Source organism: Oryctolagus cuniculus, chromosome 10 (genome assembly GCF_051225735.1).
Source record: "Oryctolagus cuniculus isolate XC-2025 breed Fujian yellow rabbit chromosome 10, ASM5122573v1, whole genome shotgun sequence".
NCBI classification, from domain to species: Eukaryota; Metazoa; Chordata; class Mammalia; order Lagomorpha; family Leporidae; genus Oryctolagus; species Oryctolagus cuniculus.
The window spans coordinates 113,728,231-113,751,423 of record NC_142876.1 but is presented as its reverse complement, the minus strand read 5'-3'; the positions used below and the strand labels follow the sequence as shown (position 1 = coordinate 113,751,423).

Here is a 23,193-nt window from a genome sequence, read left to right as displayed (position 1 = left end):
CCCTGTGGTCTGTACTGCGGGAGCCCACAAGCAGGTTCAGAGCCACAGAGACCACATCCCTGGCCATCCTTCAGACTAGGTCTTCGTAAGCCTTGAGCCTGGCCCTGAACCCAGGCACCTGCTGGACAACTGCCCACATACTAGCCTGGTGCCCCAACCCTGTGGACACAGCTCTGGAGTGGCGATGGCCAGGCTGTGTTGCCTGGGAGCATGGGGACCCGCAAGCCACCCCCTCTACTTAACAGAAACAGAGGCCTCAGAGTAAGAGTGCCCAGTGCTTGCCCCACATCGAGCTCTGTCCCTGCCTGCAGTCCTGAGTCCCAGGGTCACTCGGCTCTGGCCAAATGCTGACCAGTGCCTGCCTGTGACCACAGCTGGGCTCAAGGTCGGGGCCCGGGGACAGGTGTGCCGCCTCATGTTGGGGTTTCTGACCCCAGTCCCGCCCTGGGGTGAGCTGGGGTGCGGAGGACTCACTGCAGGAACCCAAGCCTGTCAGGGACGAGGCAGCCGCCCTCATCGTCCTCTCCTTCAGGCTCCAACAGTGCCGCTCCTCGGCGTCCCTGCAGCTGAGAGGGACCCGGATGAGAAGTTCTAGGGGAGCTGTCCGTCCTCCCCCTCTCCCCGTGTCCCCAGGGAGGCAGGGTCTGGCTCTCACAGGCACAGTCCTTGAGGCAGGGCCCCACCTCCTCCCCCAGCACCCTGGCCCGTACCTGCTCATATTTCCTGATGAGCGCTGCTCGCTCCTGGGCCCTCCGGGACCTCAGGGCGTTCATATCCAATCTGTAAGACACACACGCACATGTGAGTCAGCACTGGGGAGCCCACAGGAATGCTGCCCTGAGGGCTGTCCCCCTGGTCAGAGGGGGGACAGCCACACAGCCAGGCAGGCGGGCACCTGGTGGCTGGGTCCCTGGAGGATGACTTGTGCAGAGCTCAGGGACTAGGGACGGTTGGGGAAGGACAGCCCCCACCTTGCCTCCCCTGCCCTCGGAAAGGGCGCTCCTCCCCCAGCCTGGCATCCATGTGCCCTCCAGGGAGCCCAAGTCTACGGGGCTCCCTGGCACGCTCCCAGCTCCCGCATCTCTGGGGCTCTCAGAGCCGGCCTCCCTGCCCACCTGATACCAGCTGACCTGACACCTAGTCTTGAACCCATGTCCAGACACGGACTCACACCCAGGCCCATTCAACACTGGTGACCAGCAGAGCGGGAGGAATGAGAAAACAGTATACACGCTCTGCACACAGGGGCAGCACTCAGAGCTCCACCACATCACTCATGGAACCTGGCATGGGAGACCAGGGCCACCCCCCTGGCAGGACCTTCCCCACGCCACAGCTCATGCAGAGAGCAAGTCCCACTCACCTCCGTTGAGTATCCATGTGATTCTCTGAAATGCGCCTGCTGCCTACACTACCAACTGGTCAGTTGGGCAGTAGACGCACTACTGGCCTCTGGTCGCCTCCCAGCCCAGAGTGCGCATCTCAGTGACTGTGACATCACAGAAGCCTGCCAGCCAATCCCTAGTGGCTCTGCTGTGGCAGGGCTCAGGGTCCTCAGGCCTGGCTTCATTAAAGGTCACCAGAAGTGGGGCCTGTGTTCTCCCCAGGGCCCAGGTGAAGAGGGCAGGGCTCTGGCAGAACTGCCCCGGAACCAGGGGTGCCAGGGCCCTCTGCCACCTGCCGTAACGGTCCCGCCACTCCTTTCTGCCTCTGCAATTGTATTATAGCCCAACTGTGAAGGCCTCTTTCTTTGAACACAAGGTCACATAGGGAGCCCCACATAGACCTGTCCCCACACTCCGGGGCTGCCCCTGCCATGACCTGAACTGAGACTCCCGGGGGTGCAGCCTCCTGTCCTACCACAGGCCCCACCCCAGCACTGCCACCCTCTGCTGCCCCTCCTGCTCTGTTCCAGCCCTTCTTCCCTGGAGTTGTAGGAGGTGGACACAGGGGTCCTCTGGGATGGAGGGCAGAGGAGTGTCCCGCTGAGCACCACCCGCACAGGACCTCAAGCCAGCATGGCCCAGCCTGTCCAGAGCGGGAACCAGGGCCCTGTCCTGCACAGGGCACAAAGCACTGAGAACTCCTGGGCACAGCACCTGAGCCGCATGCTGGTAACACCGGGCTGCTGCTGACCATAAGGACAGGGACAGCACACGTCAGGCTGCAGGTAGGAGTAGCCACAGGCCCGCGGCTCCCCGGGGTGCTGATCCCATAGTTGTTGCTACAAATGTTTCCTTACTATCAAGGTGTTGCTACAAATGTTTAATTCGTGGATCTGGGGGGGTGGTTGCTTCCATCCACCTTTCCCCTCACCAGAGGCCTGCAGTGGCCAGTGGCTGAGGCCTTAAAATAAATAAATCTTTAAACAATAAAAATTAAAGTTCAAAATAAAAGCAAGTTCCTCTACTTCTCTCCCTCTTTCTCTCTACATCTTTGACTCTACCTGCCTCTCCCTGCAACCCCATGGGATGTTGGCCACCATGTTGGATGCAGCACGAAGGCCCTCCAGAGCTGTGAGCCAATCAGCTCGTGTGGCTTGGACAGCGCCCCAGTCTGTGGGATTCTGTCACAGCAGCAGAGTGGACCGAGACACCTGGTGTTGCCTGTGTTCTCACTGCGCATAGAATTGCATCTGTCAGACAGGGTGTGGTGGGACACAGCCCCAGGGTCAAACAGGTGGGGTAACGAGGGGGTCTCTGCTCCCCAAGCCCTCCCGTCCTCTGGGCTCCCTTTCACTCCTGCAGAGGCAGGGGTCCCCCATTGCTGCTCTGTGGAGGGAGCTCAGTGAGCACAAAGAGCAGGTCTCCCCTGGGGTAAGTGCTTTAGACAGAGTTTGTGGCACCAAGAGGGCTGTGGGACCTTTAAGAGGCGGGCAGAGTAGGAGGTTGCTAGGTGAGATGGGGTGGGGCCCTGGGAAGGGGTGAGTGCTGGGCTCCCAGAATCAGGGCTGGGCCAGCCAAAGGTAGGAAATGCATCTGGGTCTCCCTCCCTCCTGGGTGATGGAACCCCAGTGCTTGGACCACCACCTGCAGGTGCCACCTGAACCCCTGCGTGTGCATTAGCAGGGAGCTAGAATGGCAGCCAAGGAGCTGGGAATAGGACCAGGCCCTCTGACTTGGGATGTGGCCGCCCCAATCCAGGATTTCACTGCTGCCTGGTGCGCCCACCCTGACCCATTGTTTCTGTGAAGGTAGCCCAGGTACAAGTGTGGGAGAAACAGAAAAAGGACCAGACCACCCTGCCCCCCCCCAGCAAGCCCCTGGGGACAGGAGCAGCTGCTCCACCCTGTCTGGGCCTCCCAGCAGTTCCTTGATCACCAGGATGTCACAGATGCTCCTCCCCAGACAGCCCTGTGCCGAATGCCCTCAGTGAGTTGTGTCAGAGCAGGGGGCAGGTGGCAGATTCAGGCCCAGAGGGCACAGACAGGCATGCGGGGGGCCTGAGACAGGCGGCAGCATCATGACCACAGGGCTGAGCCACCACAGACACCCAGATCCTGGGCCCACTGTGCGGGAGACCCCACACGGGGTGTGTTTGCGGGGTCACAGCTGCGTCCACAGTTGGGGGTTGGCACTGGGACCAGCTCAGGCAGGAGAGAGGATTGCTGGATCATGGCCAGGGGCGTTCATGCCCCCTGACCTTTAGGTCTTCCTGTCCAGTCAGGGACCTCTTCCCACCCCTTATGTCCCTTGGGCCTGGAGGTGGGAGGTCTCATATCCATCTACAGGTGGGCACCACTGCCACCGTGCACGGCCTCACACTGAGTAGTGGAGCAGGTCTCCCTGCAGAGGGCGGGGCAGCAGAGTGGCAGCTGCTGTGCAGTCTTGGGCACGCGCCCCGGCTCTGAGCTGCAGTGTGCTCACGGTGATGCTGGGACTCTCCCTGCCGCTCTGAAGGTGGCTGGCCGGCTACGCCTGGTTGGTGACGCGTGTGCCCTGTGGATCTCGGCCCCGGCGACGGAGATCGAACCCCCACCCACCCCGCCCCACACTGCACCCCTGCAGGAACAACACGGACAGCCCTGGATCCAGCCACCACTGGTAGTCATGGCAGCCGGCCCCGCTGCACCACCCGCCTCCCACACCCACGCCCGGTGTCCGGTCCAGCACTGAGCAGACTGTGCAATGCGGGCTTTTATTGTTGCCTCCTCCAATGTGAGGCCGGCAGGCAGCAGGTGGGGCTGCACCTGCTGACCACATAGGCGCGGGACGGCCCAGGGTCTTCTGGCCGGGAGGGCTCCCTTAACAAAGAGGATCTGAGAAGATTTTATTCTGCAAAGAGAAGTCGGGACACCTGGTGAGGCCGGGGCCTAGAGACACCTGCAGGGCGCAGGCACAGGGCACTTCCTGGGGAGGAGCTGCAGCCTGGCACTGGATCTGGGCAGCTAAAGGCAGATCCTCTCCTGCACCCGGGTGCCTGAGAATCTCTCGTAAAAATCCCTCCCTTGATGAGGAATGAGGAGGAGGTTCTCTGTGGGGGGTGCAGGTGAGGCTGGGACAGGCAGGGGCTACACAGTAGGCCTGGCAAGGTGGCAGGGCCACCGGGGGCCTCCAGGAACACACAGACCCCAGTTTGCTGGCCCCGTCTATCTCACAAGCTTGCAGCCTAGCAGTGCCCGTCCCCACCTGCGCTTCACCTGCAGTCAGGGTTCGGTCTGGTTTTTCCCCAGCCGCCGCCAGGCCCGAGAGGACAGGAGGGACTGTTCGAGGCCTGGTTCAAGGCTCTGGAGCCCCAGATGAGAGGTCACCTAGGCTTTCCAGCCACATCCTCCACCCACCTCTTCTGCCTCCCAATGCACTAATCCCCCTAAATGGGCAGAGAAAAATCACAGGAGGCATCAAGGTCATGTCTACACTGCCAGAGGGGGCCAACATGCTGTCCAGAACACTGACGTGTGCCTGTGTTTCAGCCCGGGGCTGAGGGTGGGAGCATCGTAGCTGCAGAGAACCTGGATCAGGCCTGGGGGCCCAGGACTGGTGGCCGGGTGGCTTCCCAGGTGCTGGCGGTACCCCCTTGCTCTCACTGGCTGGATCCTTCCTCCAGCCTCCTTCTCACCCTATGGGAGCTCATGATGTCCTGGGCCTTTCTTGCTTCCCATTGCTCCAGCCTTGCCCCTTCTCCTGGCACCCTCTTCTTCCTCAGTGAACAGGGCCCCATGGGCGGTTTGAAGTGCCCCGTACCTCCATCAGCACCCACAGGCGGTGGCGGTAGAGAGGCATCTCCCCAGACTGAGTTGTCCCGAGCCCTTCCGGCCCCCGAGGGCTGCAGCCTACAGGCCCGCGTGCAGGGTCAGCCAGGGGCGGTGCTGCTCTGCCTAGACCCTCCAGAGAGCTCCCCCAGCCTCCGATGCAGGAGTACAGTGTGTTGGCTCCAACAAGACGAGGGTGTCCATGGAAACGCTAGCAGAAGCGAGCCCGAGACAGCTGCCTGTGCTCTTATCTGGAACCCAGTGAGCAGCAAGACGAGTAACTTAATATCGGGTTATAACCATGAATAAAACCCCACATGTGAGTGCATCCTGATACAAACAGATAACTGCATAAGCAGACGGATGGAGAAGAGACAAATACTCCTGAGAGAGAACCCAAGTAGTCAATGGCTGACTCCACTCCAGCAGGGGGAGCTACTGCCCCTCCCTGGCAGATGTGGACAGTCCTCTGGTGATAACCCGTGGTCAGCCACAGCTGTCATGCACACCTGGATGCCAGGTGACAAGAAGGGACCTGATTTCTTTGGTTTTCTTCCCAAACTCTCCAACCCCAGTCCAAGCTACAAGAAGAGCCCCTGACAAGCTCTGTGTAGGGGACATTGGGTCATCCCTGGCCAGGCCTCCCCTAGAGTGGCAAGGTCAGAAAACCCAGGACAGGCTGAGAAAGCTCCCAGTCCCGAGGACAGGTGGACAATGGGCAGCTGGCGCTCAGCTCTGGGTGCTTCTTTGCCTAAAGCAGTTGCCGGATGTGAATCCTGTTTGGCACAGGGTTCTCCCTGGGCTCGAAATAATTGTGTCTTTTCTGCTCTGATGCCCAGCAAACCGTATTCTGTCATTGTTGGTGATAGAGTGCCTCCAGCCAAAACAAAACAAAAGTGCTTAATCTTGAATTCATTTGGAAGGCAGAGTCACAGAGAGGCAGAGAGAGAGAGAGAGAGAGAGAGAAATTCAGTCCGTTGGTTCACTCCCCAAATGGCTGCAATGGCAGCTGGGCCTCCTCTGGGTCTCCCATTTGGGTGCAGGGGCCCAAGCACTTGGGTCATCTTCCACTGCTTTCCCAGGCCATTAGCAGAGAGCTGGATGGGAAGTGGAGCAGCTGGGACTGGAACTGGAGCCCACATGGGATACCGGCACAGCAGGCAGCAGCTTTACCCGTTAAGCCACAACACGGACCCTAATTTTGACATATTGTGACATCTAAAACCTGCACTTTTAAAAATTAATGTGAGTGGCTGGCTTGTGGCTCAGTGGCTGTAAAGCCCTGGCCTGCAGTGCTGGCATCCCATATGGATGCTGGCCAAGTCTGGCTCTTCCACTTCCAATCCAGCTCCCTGCTATGGCCTGGGAAAGCAGTAGAAGATGGCCCAAGTCCTTGGGCCTCTGTACCTGCATGGGAGACCCAGAAGCTCTTGGCTTCTGGCTTCTAATCAGCACAGCTCCGGCCATTTTGGTCATTTGGGGAATGAATCAGCGGATGGAAGACCTTTCTCTCTCTCTTTTTCTCTCTCTCTTTTTCTCTCTCTGTAACTCTGTCTTTCAAATAACTAAAATAAGTCTTTTTTAAAAAAAATTAATGTGAGGCAATATCTACACATTCACAAAAGACCTTCAAAAACATAATGGAAGATGCATTTTACGAAAAAGTCATATAAAAGTCGAAGATTCAGGCTCAGGTGCTGGAGAGGCTGTGGTCAGGGAGGCCAGAACTGAGGTCTGACACAGAGGGGCTGCCGTGGGGACAGCCGTTGCCTCAGGCCAGGGCATTAACCCATATGGGAGCCAGCTTGAGTCCCGGCTGCTCCACTTCCCATCCAGCTCTCTGCTGTGGCCTGGGAAGGCAGTAGAAGATGGCCCAAGTCCTTGGGCCCCTGCACCTGTGTGGGAGATCAGGAAGAAGCTCCTGGCTCCTGCCTTCGGATCGGCACAGCTCTGGCTATTGGGGCCAGTTGAGGAGCGAACCAGCAGATGGAAGACCTCTCTCTGTGGGGCTGGGATGCCAGCACTGCAGGCGGAGGCTTTAACTCACTATGCCACAGCCACAGCACCGGCCCCAGCTTACTTATTGGGGCCTGCGCAGTGGCCCAGTGGGTTAACGCCCTGGCCTGAGGCACCGGCATCCCATAAGGGCGCTGGTTCTAGTCCCAGCTGCTCCTCTTTCAATCAAGCTCTCTGCTATGGCCTGGGAAAGCAGTAGAAGGACTTGGGCCCCTGCACCTGTGTGGAAGGCATAGAAGAAGCTCCTGGATCCTGGCTTTGGATCGGCACAGCTCTGGCCGTTGTGGCCATCTGGGGAGTGAACCAGCAGACTGCCTCTCCTCAGTCTGTTTAACTCTGACTTTCAAATAAATAAATAAATCTTTAAAAAAAAGGGGGGGGAATTATTTATTTATCAAAAGGTAGAGTGACAGTGAAAGAGAGAGAGACAAATCCTTCATCTACCGGTTGATTCCCCAAAAGTCCTTGAGATCCAGTTCTATGCCAAGCCAAGGTCAGGAACCAGAATTCCAACTGTGGCTCCGATGCGGGAGCAGTGGCCCACATATTGGGGCCGTCTTCCACTGCTTTCCCAGGCCTGTTAGCAGAGAGCTGGATCCGAAGCTGAGCAGCTGGGACTCAAACCGGCTCTCCACTATGGGATGCCATTATTGCAAGTGGCTGCTTACCCTGCTGTAGCACCACCCTGGCCCCTACACTTTAAATTCTAATTTCCATGATCTTTTTGAAGTCCTCTCCTACCCATGTGAATGTGTTTAGAGACTTCAGAGAAGCAGGCCACGCCCTCAGCTCCTCTGACAGCCCTCATGTTCCTGGAGCTCCCATCCCTCCACAAGGGAGGGAAACCACGGAGAACTGAAGACAGGGGAGGGTGAGCCCGTGTGCGCAGGGGCGAGTGTGGGCCGGGGCTGAGACTTGCTGTCGCTCCTACAGAATGTCTGCGACCAGGGAATTCACAGGGGGAAGAGTCTGACTTGGGCTCCTGGGCTGCACCCTGGGGAGCCCCAAGCACATCAGCGCTCCCCACCAGGCCCTCTTGCTGATCCTGGCCACAGTGGACAGCAGAAGGCAAGCGTGTGCAGGTGGACGAGAGCAGAGCAAACCAAGGAAGCGGAACTCACCTTAGCACAAGCTTCCACCAGCCCAGTCCTGCCATAGCAAGAACTCACGTGTGGGGCAGGTGCTGGGGCACAGCGGGTTCCACTGCTGCTTAGGATGTGGGCATCCCAGATCAGAAAGCCTAGAGTCCTGTCCCACTGCTGCTTCCTGGCCAGCTTCCGGCCAGCCCCAGCTGTGCTCCCCTGTGTGGAGGAGGTGAACTTGCAGCTGCAAGACTTCCCTCACCATATGGGCACCGGTTCTAGACCCAGCCGCTCCTCTTCTGATCTAGCTCTCTGCTATGGCCTGGGAGAGCAGTAGAAGATGGCCCAGGTCCTTGGGCCCCTGCACCCACATGCGAGACCCTGAAGAAGCTCCTGGCTTCGGATCAACGCGGCTCCAGCTGTTGTGGCCATCTGGGGAGCGAACCAGCAGGTGGAAGACCTCTTGCTTTCTGACTCTGTTAATGCTTCTCTGTAACTCTGGTTTTCAAATAAATTTAAAAAAATAAATGGAAGGAGGCCCTCGAGGGAGGGAGACTGGGGCAGGAGGTGGCAGAGGCAGCAGGGTGGGAGAGGGTGTGTGCGGGGAAGCCAGGGACAGAAGGGAGCTGGGCTCCCCTGGGGCGTCTGCTGTGGAGCGCAGGCACTGGAAGTGATGGAGAAGTCGTGCACGACCCCTGCCTTTTGACAAGGCTGCACTTCTCTGTGTGTCCCGGTTCTGTTCTCCCCATGGGAAGACAAGGACCTGGGCATCTCTCCCAGTCCAGCCAGGGCCCTCGACCCTCAAAGAGCAGAATGTGGTCATATGCCAAGTAGGTGTTTAGAGACAACTGGTCTACCCCGTGCTCCCTAGCCTTCAGGGCCATGAGTGCAAGAGAGAAGCAGAGAACCTGCGCTCTGGCCTGCCCTCCACAATGGCACTGGGTGTCCTGCAGTTCCCATAGTCACAGCAGCCGGTCGTCAAGGTCCCAGCAAGGTGCAAGAGGCTGAGCTGGCCCAGGGCTCCAGAGGCCCTGTGTGGCGCTTTCTCCCCTTGCCCACGCAGGGTTTCCACTGGTTCTGCGCCTTCCCTGCACCCCGGCATGGGCCCGTGGTCATGTCCCCGGAAAGAGAGGGAGATGGAGCCAACCCCAGTGTTAACCCAGGGCTGGACTTGGCCAACATCAACACACACCCACGTGCACCCTCTGCAACTGCAGGTCATGCAAGCTGTGGCCTGGGAGGGGCGGGGAGGGAACACACCCACCATGGGGGAGGACAGGCCACCTCCCGTGCCACTGGGGGCACGGAGCAGGTATAAAGGGGCCCCGCGGTCAGAGCGGCTGTACCTGCACCATGAAGCCTGCTGCTTGCCTGGCACTGCTCAGTGCTGCCTAGCTCCTGATCTCCGTTGCCAGTAGGTGCCAGCCACAGACGCCTGGACTGGGGGTGCTCTGGGGGCGGGGGCCAGCTTTCCAGGGCAGTGCTGGCTCCCAGGGCGGGTGAAGGGATGCACCTGCCGTGACCCATGCCTTCTGTTTCTCTTCAGATTGTGACATCTGCCAGCTGTGCAGACAGCTGTTTATGAATTTCTGTCAGGACCCTCCGATGAGTATATTTCCTATGTGCAAAATTACTAAAGTGATCCAGTAGTGCTGCAAAACACCCTGGCAATGAAGCAGTGCGTTGATGGGAAACTGACAGTGGAGGATAAGGGGCACAAGATCAGTGCTGTGGTGAGTCCAGCCGGGCCTGGCCCGACACCGGCTCCTTCCAGGGCCCTGGGGAGGGGGCACTCCTCGTGCCCACCACAGCCCGGCCTGGGAATCTGTGGGAAGAACCTCCGGATGAGGACGCAGAGTTGCGGGCTGCCACCCCCGCGGTGCGGGCAAGTACAGGAAGGGAGACTGCGTGCACCTGGATCCCTGGGCTACATGGCCATTCAGCTCCCCCAGGCAGGCCTGAGGCCCTCCAGGGCTGCTGTCCCCACGGCAGCCCTGCCTCTTGTGTCAGACCTCAGCTCTGGCCTCCCTGATCAGAGCTTCTCCAGCGCCAGAGCCTGAAAATTCTTCAAGCCGTGGGTGCTGGGTGCTGCCTGCCTTCAAATCCCACTAACTCACCCTGACCCCTCGGGTGCCCTCCTCCACCCCAGACCTCATGTTTCCTTCTCCCTGTACCCCAAAGGGCCATATGGGGCTCCTGAGCATGGAACCAGGCCTCCAACAGCCCTTCCTGTCCTCCTGGGCCTGGCAACAGCTGGGGAAAAAGCAGACCGAACCCTGACTGCAGGTGAGCACAGGCGGGGATGGGCACTGCTAGGCTGCAAGTGTACCAGAGACAGAAGGGGCCAGCGGACTGGGGTCTGTGTGTTCCTGGAGGCCCCCGGTGGCCCTGCCGCCTTGCCAGGCCTTCTGTGTAGCCCCTGCCTGTCCCAGCCTCACCTGCACCCCCCACAGAGAACCTCCTCCTCATTCCTCATCAAGGGAGGGATTTTTACGAGAGATTCTCAGGCACCCGGGTGCAGGAGAGGATCTGCCTTTAGCTGCCCAGATCCAGTGCCAGGCTGCAGCTCCTCCCCAGGAAGTGCCCTGTGCCTGCGCCCTGCAGGTGTCTCTAGGCCCCGGCCTCACCAGGTGTCCCGACTTCTCTGCAGAATAAAATCTTCTCAGATCCTCTTTGTTAAGGGAGCCCTCCCGGCCAGAAGACCCAGGCCCATCCCGCGCCTACGTGGTCAGCAGGTGCAGCCCCACCTGCTGCCTGCCGGCCTCTCATTGGAGGAGGCAACAATAAAAGCTCGCATTGCACAGAGTCTGCTCAGTGCTGGACCGGACACAGGGCGTGGGTGTGGGAGGCAGGCGGTGCAGCGGGGCCGGCTGCCGTGACTGCCAGTGGCGGCTGGATCCAGGGCTGTCCGTGTTGTTCCCGCAGGGGTGCAGTGTGGGGCGGGGTGGGTGGGGGTGTGATCTCCATCGCCGTGGCCGAGATCCTCAGGGCACACGCGTCACCAACCGGGCGTAGCCGGCCAGCCACCTTCAGAGCGGCAGGGAGAGTCCCAGCATCACCGTGAGCACACTGCGGCTCAGAGCCGGGGCGCGTGCCCAAGACTGCACAGCAGCTGCCACTCTGCTGCCCCGCCCTCTGCAGGGAGACCTGCTCCGCTACTCAGTGTGAGGCCGTGCACGGTGGCAGTGGTGCCCACCTGTAGATGGATATGAGACCTCCCACCTCCAGGCCCAAGGGACATAAGGGGTGGGAAGAGGTCCCTGACTGGACAGGAAGACCTAAAGGTCAGGGGGCATGAACGCCCCTGGCCATGATCCAGCAATCCTCTCTCCTGCCTGAGCTGGTCCCAGTGCCAACCCCCAACTGTGGACGCAGCTGTGACCCCGCAAACACACCCCGTGTGGGGTCTCCCGCACAGTGGGCCCAGGATCTGGGTGTCTGTGGTGGCTCAGCCCTGTGGTCATGATGCTGCCGCCTGTCTCAGGCCCCCCGCATGCCTGTCTTTGCCCTCTGAGCCTGGATCTGCCACCTGCCCCCTGCTTTGACACAACTCACTGAGGGCACTCGGCACAGGGCTGTCTGGGGAGGAGCATCTGTGACATCCTGGTGACCAATGAGCTGCTGGGAGGCCCAGACAGGGTGGAGTGGCCGCTCCTGTCCCCAGGGGCTTGCTGGGGGGAGGGCAGGGTGGGCTGATCCTTTTTCTGTTTCTCCCACACTTGTACCTGGGCTGCCTTCACAGAGAGAATGCGTCAGGATGGGCGCACCAGGCAGCAGTGAAATCCTGGATTGGGGTGCCCACATCCCCAGTCAGAGGGCCTGGTCCTATTCCCAGCTCCTTGGCTGCAATTCCAGCTCCCCACTAATGCACACTCGGGGGTTCAGGTGGTGCCTGTAGGTGGTGGTCCAAGCACTGGGGTTCCATCACCCAGGAGGGAGGGAGACCCAGATGCATTTCCTACCTTTGGCTGGCCCAGCCCTGATTCTGGGAGCCCAGCACTCATCCCTTCCCAGGGCCCCACCCCATCTCACCTAGCAACCTCCTACTCTGCCCGCCTCTTAAAGGTCCCACAGCCCTCTTGGTGCCACAAACTCTGTCTAAAGCACTTACCCCAGGGGAGACCTGCTCTTTGTGTTCACTGAGCTCCCTCCACAGAGAAGCAATGGGGGACCCCTGCCTCTGCAGGAGTGAAAGGGAGCCCAGGGGACGGGAGGGCTGTGCACTCATTCACACTCCACAGAGGAGGCCAGCAGGTGTGTGGGTGACCAGGGCCCTGCACCATGTGGTCTCCACCCAAGGCAGAGGAAGTGGGCAGAGAGGCAGAGCAGTGGGCCCTTGAAGGGAAAAGAACTGACTGTGGCCCCAAGGTGGCATCCTAGGGGCAGTGTGGGGCCTGGGACCAAGGAGGTGCTGGGGGAGGGCTGAGCCACTTTCCCAGGGGGAGCAACCTTGTGATCAGCACCCCGGGGAGCCACGGGCCTGTGGCTATTCCTGCCTGCAGCCTGACGTGTGCTGTCCCTGTCCTTATGGTCAGCAGCAGCCCGGTGTTACCAGCATGCGGCTCAGGTGCTGGTGCCTAGGAATTCTCAGTGCTCTGTGCCTGAAGCCCTGGCCCATGTCCAGGACAGGGCCCTGGTTCCCACTCTGGACAGGCTGGGCCATGCTCCCCTGCCCTCCATCCCAGAGGACCCCCTGTGTCCACCTCCTACAACTCCAGGGAAGAAGGGCTGGAACAGAGCAGGAGGGGCAGAAGAGGGTGGCAGTGCTGGGGTGGGGCCTGTGGTAGGACAGGAGGCTGCACCCCCGGGAGTCTCAGTTCAGGTCATGGCAGGGGCAGCCCCGGAGTGTGGGGACAGGTCTATGTGGGGCTCCCTATGTGACCTTGTGTTCAAAGAAAGAGGCCTTCACAGTTGGGCTGTAATACAATTGCAGAGGCAGAAAGGAGGGGTGAGAGGTGCCGGTTGCCTGGGACTTGGGGCCTTTACGGCCGGTAGCAGAGGGCCCTGGCACCCCTGGTTCCGGGGCAGTTCTGCCAGAGCCCTGCCCTCTCACCTGGGCCCTGGGGAGAACACAGGCCCCACTTCTGGTGACCTTTAATGAAGCCAGGCCTGAGGACCCTGAGCCCTGCCACAGCAGAGCCACTAGGGATTGGCTGGCAGGCTTCTGTGATGTCACAGTCACTGAGATGCGCACTCTGGGCTGGGAGGCGACCAGAGGCCAGTAGTGCGTCTACTGCCCAACTGACCAGTTGGTAGTGTAGGCAGGAGGCACATTTGGTAGAATCGCATGGATTCTCGATGGAGGTGAGTGGGACTTGCTCTCTGCATGAGCTGTGGCGTGGGGAAGGTCCCGCCTAGGTGGGTGGCCCTGGTCTCCCAGGCCGGTTTCCATGGCAGAGCTCTGAGTGGTGCCCCTGTGTGTAGAGCGTGATTACAGTCATCTCATTCGTCCCGCTCTGCTGGTCACCAGTGTCGAATGGGCCTTGGTGTGAGTCTGAGTCTGGACACGGGTTCAAGAATAGGTGTCGGGTCAGCTGGTATCAGGTGGGGCAGGGAGGCCAGCTCTGAGAGCCCCAGAGATGCAGGAGCTGAGAGCGTGTCAGGGAGCCCCATAGACTTGGGCTCCCTGGAAGACTCGTGGCTGCCAGGCTGGGGGAGGAGCATCCTTTCCGAGGGCAAGGGAGGCAAGGTGGGGGCTGTCCTTCCCCACCGTCCCTAGTCCCTGAGCTCTGCACAAGTCATCCTCCAGGGACCCAGCCACCAGGTTCCCGCCTGCCTGGCTGTGTGGCTGCCCCCCCTCTGACCAGGGGGACAGCCCTCAGGGCAGCATTCCCGTGGGCTCCCTGGTGCTGGCTCCCATGTGCGTGTGTGTCTTACAGATTGGATGTGAATGCCTTGAGGTCCCTGAGGTCCCAGGAGAGAGTAGCGCTCATCATGAAATATGAGCAGGTACGGGCCAGGTTGCTGAGGGAGGAGGTGGGGCCCTGCCTCAAGGACTGTGCCTGTGAGAGCCAGACCCTGCCTCCCTGGGGACACGGGGAGAGGGGGCAGGCAGACAGCTCCCCCAGTGACTTCTTATCCGGGTCCCCTCTCGGCTGTAGGGACGCCGAGGAGTAGCACTGTTGGAGACTGAAGAAGAGGACGATGAGGGCGGCTGCCTCGTCCCTGACAGGCTTGGGTTCCTGCAGTGAGTCCTCCGCACCCCAGCTCACCCCAGGGTGGGACTGGGGTCAGAAACCCCAACATGAGGCGGCACACCTGTCCCCGGGCCCCGACCTTGAGCCCAGCTGTGGTCACAGGCAGGCACTGGTCAGCATTTGGCCAGAGCCGAGTGACTCTGGGACTCAGGACTGCAGGCAGAGACAGAGCTGGACGTGGGTAAGCACTGGGCACTCTTACTCTGAGGCCTCTGTTTCTGTTAAGTAGAGGGGGTGGCTTGCGGGTCCCCATGCTCCCAGGCAACACAGCCTGGCCATCGCCACTCCAGAGCTGTGTCCACAGGGTTGGGGCACCAGGCTAGTATGTGGGCAGTTGTCCAGCAGGTGCCTGGGTTCAGGGCCAGGCTCAAGGCTTACGAAGACCTAGTCTGAAGGATGGCCAGGGATGTGGTCTCTGTGGCTCTGAACCTGCTTGTGGGCTCCCGCAGTACAGACCACAGGGAGGGTGCAGCTTATGGCCCTGCCCCCGGGTCTGTGCTGGCAGGAGTGGGGCCTGGGGCAGGAAGCAGACTTGGAGGCTGTTCCCACAGATGCAGGGAGAGAGGCCCCGTGGCTGGAGGGTGGGCTCCGGTGACCTGGAGGGATGGAGCCATCTTGGGCTGTCTCTGGCATGACTCAGCAGCCCACCTTAGCATGGGGATAAGGGCTTCTGCCTCCATGTTGTGCTAGAACCTGGAGAATAAGTAGGAGCAGAGTGGTGGAGAGATGGCCAGGGTCTGGCTGACAGAGGAGGGGTGAGGTGGGGCGCATGAACCTCAGGAGGCCAGGGCACGGTGGGGAGGGTGGGCGGTGGGGGACCCTGAGTGGTGTGGGGGTCCCAGGTGCCTCGAGCCCCAGGTGCACACTCACAGCACTGAGCATCTCTCAGGAAGGTCACTCAGACTCGGTCAGTTCCAGGGTGATGTCCTGGGCAGAGCTGATGTGGGATATAGGTGTCTCAGCCCTGGGCAGCCTGGCCCTGCTCAGGACAGCCACCCCACAACCGCTGTAGGGGGCTGCCACACACCCACGAAGGTGGACCTCTGACAGGCCTGGAGCCCCCACTGGCAGCAAGAGACCCTGCCTGGCCCTAGGCTCCCTGTGCTCATGGTCACCAGCCCCTCCCTTCCCGTCTCAGTCCCCTGGGCTGAGAGGATGAAGCTGGTCCTTCCCTGCCCCACTAGGGAGGTCGCGGTGCCTGTTGTGGTCCTGTCCTCACCTCTCCGCCTCCCTTGCTTTCCAGTGAGCAGAAGTTGCCCCAAGACAGCACCCCGGGGGTAAAGGGGCACCACAGATGGCTGCAATGGCCGGAGCTGTGCTGACCTGAAGCCAGGAGACAGGAGCTTCATCCGTTTCTCCCACGCGGATGCAGGAGCCCAAGGGCTTGGGGCATCGTCCACAGCTTTCCCAGACCACAGCAGAGAGCTGGATCAGAAGTGGAGCATCTGGGAGTTGAAATGATCTCCATATGAGATGCTGGCACTGCAGACAGCTGCTTTAGCCGCTACACCACAGCGCCAGCCCATGCTCCACTTCTAATCCAGATTCCTGCTAATGTGCCTGGGAAAGCAGCAGATGGCCAAGTCCCTGGGCCCCTGCACCCATGTGGGAGACCTGGAAGAAGCTCCTGGCTCTGGAAGAGCCCACCTCTGGCAGCTGTGGCCATTTGGGGAGTGAACCAGCAGATGGAAGACCGCTCTCTCTCTCTACCTCTGCCTCTCTGTAACTCTGCCTTTCAAATAAATAAAATACATCTTGAAAGAAAAAAATAGGTCATCTGTGTCAAGCTGTCATCAAGGGGGCTGAGAGCGTCTAACAAGTGGTGGGTGATCAGAGGAAGCACAGCCATCCACGTGGGAAACGGCAGACACACTGCTCTGGGTTTCTCATGTCATTTTCCATCTGGATGATTCTGGAACTCGAAACTCCCCCAATACATGGGAACTCATCAGAGCTTACAAATGTGGAATCCATAGTTTTGTCTATGGGGAAAATCATTGTGGACAAGGTTAAAAACCAAAGGGCATGAAGACGCAAACCAGGTGTGTCAGGGCACGCAGCCTGCTAATCACAGTATGCCTTCTCCCGGAGGGCTGCTGCCCACTGATGGGGTGACACCTCCCAACGCCCAGGCCTACCTTAAAGCTGGTCGGGCATCAGTCCACAAACTGGATGGTGAGCTTGGTCTTGATGGTGGCGATGGCCGCGTTGACGTCCATCGGGACCATGTCACCCCTGTACAGCATGCAGCAGGCCATGTACTTGCCATGGCAAGGGTCACACTTCACCATCTGATTGGCCGGCTCGAAGCAGGCATTGGTGATCTTGGCCATGGACAGCTGCTCGTGGTAGGCCTTCTCCGCCAAGATGACCGGGGCGTAGGTGGCCAGCGGGAAGTGGATGCGGGGGTACAGCACCAGGCTGGTCTGGAACTCTGTCAAGTCCACGTTCAGGGCCCCATCGAATCGCAGGGAGGCCGTGATGGACGACACGATCTGCCTGATCAGATGGTTGAGGTTGTACTTGGAACGCTCGATGTCCAGGTTGCACCGACAGATGTCGTAGATGGCTTCGTTGTCCACCATGAAGGCACAGTCGGAATATTCCAGGGTCATGTGGGTGGTCAGGATGGAGTTGTACGGCTCCACCACGGCTGTGGAAACCTGCGGCGCTGGGTGGATGGCAAACTCCAGCTTGGACTTCTTGCCATAGTGCACTGACAGCTGCTCCATGAGCAGAGATGCGAACCCGGAGCCGGTGCCACCCCCAAAGCTGTGGAAGATGAAGAAGCCCTGCAGCCTGCGAGAAACCACACAGCGTGAGCCGGGTCCGGGCAGGCCGTGCCACACACCTGCCCCCCACCAGGCTCACTTCTCTCAGCCTCTGCAAGTTAACACAGACTCAGACCTTCTGCGGTGAACACGTGTTAGAGCAGAAGCAAAGAAGCACACGATAAGACCCACAGTGAGTCGCACACGCACCCTCCGCAGAGGCCTCTGCAGACCAGGTCAGGCTCCTGATCCTGGCCTGAGTGTTGGGGAGCCACCTCCTCTGCCAACCCAAGGCTGTGCGGGACGAGGGCGCCCCTTACCAGTTTGCGGATGCGGTCCAGCACCAGGTCCACGATCTCCTTGCCGATGGTGTAATGGCCCCTGACGTAATTGTTGGCCGTGTCTTCCTTCCCGGTGATCAGCTGCTCTGGGTGGAACAGCTGCCTGTACGTGCCCGTGCGCACTTTGTCTGCAGAGAGACCAGGGAGGCCGGGGCCTGCTGTACTCACCGAGACGGCGCGGCCGGCCCTGCTCAGTTCCACAAAGCACACGCTGTGCCCTGTAGCCCCCACGGGCGCAAGTGTCTCAGAAAACGTCTGTGATGCAAAACCACCCTTGCACTTCGTGGATCTCAGCGGGTGAGGTCAACTCACCGAAGGAATCCCAGAGTTCCCTGCTGCGGTGAAGGGAGAGCAGCTCTCACCCCTCACACGGGGACCGATTTGTTTCAAGGAATAATTTAAAACTGGGCAGTGCCTAGGTCAGTGTGGCTTTGGCTGGGCAGTCCTGTCGGGGTTGCCCAGGTGCTCTGGGCCTCCCAGGCTGTGACACTGTTGTCCCCTGGCACACCCATCTCTCTGCAGCTCTCCTTCACACGACCTTGTGCTCTAAGCTGGGAGAACCACACGAATGCTCTACGCTGACCTTGTCATGTGGGAGATGCACCAGCACACAGAGCACGGCGGCAGGGAGGGAACCAGCACACACGGGGTCTGCAGAAGCCACCCGACCAAGGCTGAGGCAGCCCCTGGCACATCTCTCCGCAGCCCACCGTGTGCTGGCAGAGCAGCTGTGGGTCAGGGGTTGCCGAGTCGCACAGTCAGACTGTGCATCGTGAACCTTTCGGTTCTCACTCGACAACAGCATGGGCTCCTACAGCTGTTCTCTCTGCAGGGGAGCCCACACCGGGCATCCCACCCTCTGGTACCCGAGCACCTACCGACCACTGTGGGCTCCAGGTACACAAACACGGCTCTGGGCACTTGCTTGCCCACCCCCGTCTCACTGAAGAACGTGTTGAACGAGTCATCACCGCCACCGATGGTTTTGTCACTTGGCATCTGACCGTCGGGCTGAATGCCATGTTCAAGGCAGTACAACTCCCAGCAGGTGTTGCCGATCTGGACGCCCACCTGCCCCACATGGATAGATACACACTCGCGCTGGGAACCAGAACATAAACGTGAAACTCGCTCATTGTCAGGTAAACTGCAGCTACAGGGCATGTGAAACACTTTCATAGTGTATAACGCTTCAGTTACTAGGGCTTTTTCAACTTTCATTTTCTACAATGGTTAGGTCACCCTTGTATCCTTGCTCACCCTACCTATTAAGTGCCACAGTTAGCCCTAGAACCTAAATGTTTTCCATCACACAAAAATTACATTATTTTAAAAGTTGGTGGCCAATGAATTCCCGGGGCCAGCACTGTGGCATAGCAGGTAAAGCCGCTGCCTGCAACATCATCTCCCATCCCAGCTGCTCCATTTCCGATTCTGCTCCTTGCTAACAGCCTGGGAAAAGCAGTGGAAGATGACCCAAGTTTGGGCTCCTGTCTCCCTCATAGGAGACCTGGATGAAGCTACTGTCCTGGCTTCAGCCTTGGCTGTTGCAGCCATCTGGGGAAGGAACCAGCAGATGGAAAATCTCCCTCCCTCTCTCTCTTTCTCTCAAATAAACGATCTTTCAAAAAAAAATAGATGAACTCGTTCTTATGGCCAGCCACAGTAATTCTCTGAATACACAGCATTTGTGAACTGTGCCTGATCAAAAGATAATGTGAACTGGGAGAGAAAGAATGGGCAAGGTCCCACGTGGTCACTATGTGTCTGCCACCTGCCCTCCCACATCCAGTCTGCCGTTTCAATCCCATTGTGTGCTTCGGGAGGCTGACATATGTGGTCAGCATCAGAGGGAGTCCCTGGCCTCTGGCCTCATACAGGCAGCAGCAGCCGACTAGACAGTGTGGTCAGGGGCCTGGTCCCTGGCTCCCTCCCTGCATACTGGCTGGGACTCACTGAGAACCTTCATCAAAGCCCCAGTCCTCAGCATTTGGCACTCTTCACACAGCTGCCTTCTCAACTGCTAGTAACTACTTCCTCCTCCGATCTCTTCAAGCCCAGGAGCACAACAGCTCCAGGCATGAGGCATGCTGGGACCCAGAACTGTCCTTTGATGCTTTCTTATTTTATGACTCTTAATTAACTTATTTTTATTTATTTGAAAGGCAGAGATGAGAAACATCTTCCATCCACTGGTTCATCCCCCAAAAGCCTCCAATAGCCAGGGCTGGGCCAGGTGGAATCCAGGATCCAGGACCTCCATTTGGATCTCCTCATGCTGGCCAGAAACCCAAGCATCTGGGCATCACCTACAGCTTCCCAGGTGTAGTAGCAGGAAGCTGGATCAGAAGCACAGACCAGCTTGGACTCAAGCCAGGCACTCCAGTGTGGGACATGAATGTCCTAACTGGTATCTTCAGCCCAAGAATAAACGCCTGCCCTCATGGTTTAACCCTATCCATATCTATGCTGCTTAGCTTCTCCTCAAGGCACCCATTTTGAATGGACCATCTGTTTCCTGCCAGGAGCCTGACTGGACATACACTAGCGATTTATTCAATTTTATTTTATTTTTAAAATGCTTTTATTTATTTGAAAGAGAGAAAGTTACACAGAAAGAGGAGAGGCAGAGATAAAGAGAGGTCTTCCATCCACTGGTTCACCCCCCAGATGGCTGCAACGGCCAGAGCTAGGCTGATCCGAAGCCAGGAGCTTCTTCTGGGTCTGGATTTGGGCCATCTTCTGCTGCTTTCCTAGGCCATTGCAGAGAGCTGGATCAGAAGTAGAGCAGCCAGGTCTCGAACTAGCGCCCATACAGGATGTTGGCACTGAAGAGGGTGGCTGGTTACCCGCCACACCACAGTGCCGGCCCCATTTTAAAAAATCTTTATTTGGAAGGCAGAAGAGGGACAGAAACAGAGAACAGAGGTAGATCTTCCATCCACTTGTTCACTCTCCAAATGCCTGCAACAGCCAGGGCTGGGAGGCAGGCAAAGCCAGGAGCCCGGAACTCAATTCACATCTCCCTTGTGCAAGGCACTGACATCTGCTGCCTCCAGGGAGTGCATTAGCACGAAGCTGGAATTGGAAGCTCAGGCAGGACTCAAACCCAGACACTAATATGGAATGTGGGTGTCCCAAGTAACATCTTAATTTCTGGACCAAATATCCACCCCGACTTGTGGATATTGTAAACCACAAATACTCATAGAGATCACATCAAATTTGAGGTGCTCACCCATTCAATTCTAATCTACAATCCTAAGAACTTGAAGTCCTATTTCCTACTGTATTTGCAACAAATATCAGAGTCTGCAGAGGCATTCAAATATCAACATAATGCAATACTCTCAGAAGGAAGCATTTTTTTAAAGTAGAAAGAATTTTTTTAAAAAACAATGTCTATCTACCTGAAAGACACGGAGAACAAAGAGAGATCTTCCATTCACTTGTTCACTCCCCAAATGGCTGCAACAGCCAGGGCAGGGCCAGGCCAAAGCCAGGAGCCAGGAACTGCATGCTGGTCTCCCACATGGGTGGCAGCGGCCCAAGTACTTGGACCATCTTCCACTGGTTTCCCAGGCTGATTAGCAGACAGCTGAGCAGCCAGAACTTGAACTGGTGGCTCCAGTATGGGGTGCTGGGGTTATTAGTGGAAACTGAACCCACTGTGCCATGCCAGCCCACAGAAAGCTCTCCAATACAAAGGAACTCACTCCTCCAAGGGAGGAATCCACCAACATTCAGGGAAAAACCCTTTTGAGTCTACTTGACACCATTTTGAATCCATATTACTTTTTAAATAACTTACTCATTTATCTCTAAGGCAGAGTTAAGAGAGAGAGGAAAAGACAGATTATTTTGCCTTACACTTAAATCCAGGTACCATGTATTTCACAAAGTGCCTTATTTGGCATTCTACTCTGTCGCATCCCTCGACCAGCAAGGAAGACACGACCCGAACTCTTCTTCCAGCAGTTTATTCAGGAACCTCTTTCAAACTTCTAATACCGCGCCCTTTTTTCTCCCCTCCCTCTTATAGCCATGCGCGCACCAATCAAAAGCGGCCAAGTGGCAAGCATTGATTGGTACAGCAACGCGGAAGCCGGAAGGGAGCTCAAACATCTCCTTATTAGGAGATGTTTGTTTCTCGCCAGTCCTTCCGGGGGAAAGGAGCCGGCGCCATCTTTAGGGCGCCGTGCAATGGCTCCCCACAGTTCCCCCTTTTTGTTTTAGAACTAGGCATCTAAGGATTACAGGAGAAGGTAGGGGTCTGTCCCCCACTGCCAGGCATCCACCTGGAACAGCATCCTTTTCGCAGGGGTGGGTTCTGGGATGCCAACCCACATGCAGACAGACTTGCCTTCCAGAGAACGTAATGGCTCGTTCTCTCTGCAGTGCTTTGCCTCGCACCCTGCACCCATGCCTAGCATTCAAGGAAGGCCAGCCATGCTTGCGGCAGTTGTCCAGCCTCAAGGGCATAAAAGGCTTGAGCTATCATGGCCAATTCCCGCCAATGAGCCGTCCTCATCCTGCACAAACACCACAGGCAAAATAACACAACAAGTAACAGCAACCCCGTCAAAGCTCCAAGTCCCACCCACTCCTTCAGGCTGGAGACAGCTGGATCTGGGATGACAGTCCAGATGCGAAGGAGACATCCACACGCGTGGAGTTGATGGTGACCACGGCAAGGCGCAGTTGCTCCAAGGTGTAGTCAAATTCCGCGGACCAATTCGGCATCGGCTTTGGGAATACTGATAGAATCCCCCATCTCTGCTCCGCCAGTGTCCGCTGCATTTGAGGCAGAAGTATCAAAAGCAACAGCAGGATTCTCCTCGTGGCAGACCCGCCTGACCGCTCGCTCCGGAACCCACACCGGGTCATGTTGATCCTGTGGAAAAACACAAACAGCACCTCGTGCCCATGCCAGCACGGGATCAGGGCCACGCCACTGGCCCGTCAAGAGATCTTTCCATTTTACCAACCCTCTACTTGGGTTTCCTTGTTGCTGATGCCTGTCCGCGGCTGAGTGCCCATGCACATCCAAATTTAAAAAATTAATTGTAAATAAGACTAAGGCAATTCTCTCTCTCGGGGTGCGGCTATAGCCAACTCCCTCTTTTTGTTTTAAAAGATATTCTTTCAGTGTGCGGTGTGCTCGCTCAATTATGCCCTGGCCCTGAGGATTGTATGGCAATCCATGGACAAGTTGAACCTCCATTTTTTGGCAATAGGTGGTAAAGGTTTGAGATGTATAGGCCGGGCCATTATCAGTTTTTAGCACCTGGGGTTTCCCCCAGGCGGCCCATGCATCCAGACAATGAGCAATCACCTGACGTGTAGATTCACCACTGAGGGGAGAGGCATACATAATGCCTGAGCACGTGTCCACTGAGACATGAACATATTTCAATTTCCCAAATTCCGATACATGGGTCACATCCATCTGCCATACTCTCCCAGGCAGTAACCCTCTAGGGTTTACGCCAACACTAGGTTGTGCACGAGTAACAGCACAGTCAGCGCAATCAAGTACAATCTGTTTGGCATCTGCGCGGGAAAGATGAAATTTCTGCTGCAAAGCGCACGCGT

At 57.9% G+C, this 23,193-nt stretch overlaps 1 pseudogene; it reads right to left on the bottom strand.

The window, feature by feature from the left end:
• Window positions 1-16,630: 16,630 nt before the first annotated feature.
• On the bottom strand, window positions 16,631-18,681 carry LOC138846707 (tubulin alpha-3 chain-like; annotated as a pseudogene).
• Between the last annotated feature and the right edge of the window lie 4,512 nt (window positions 18,682-23,193).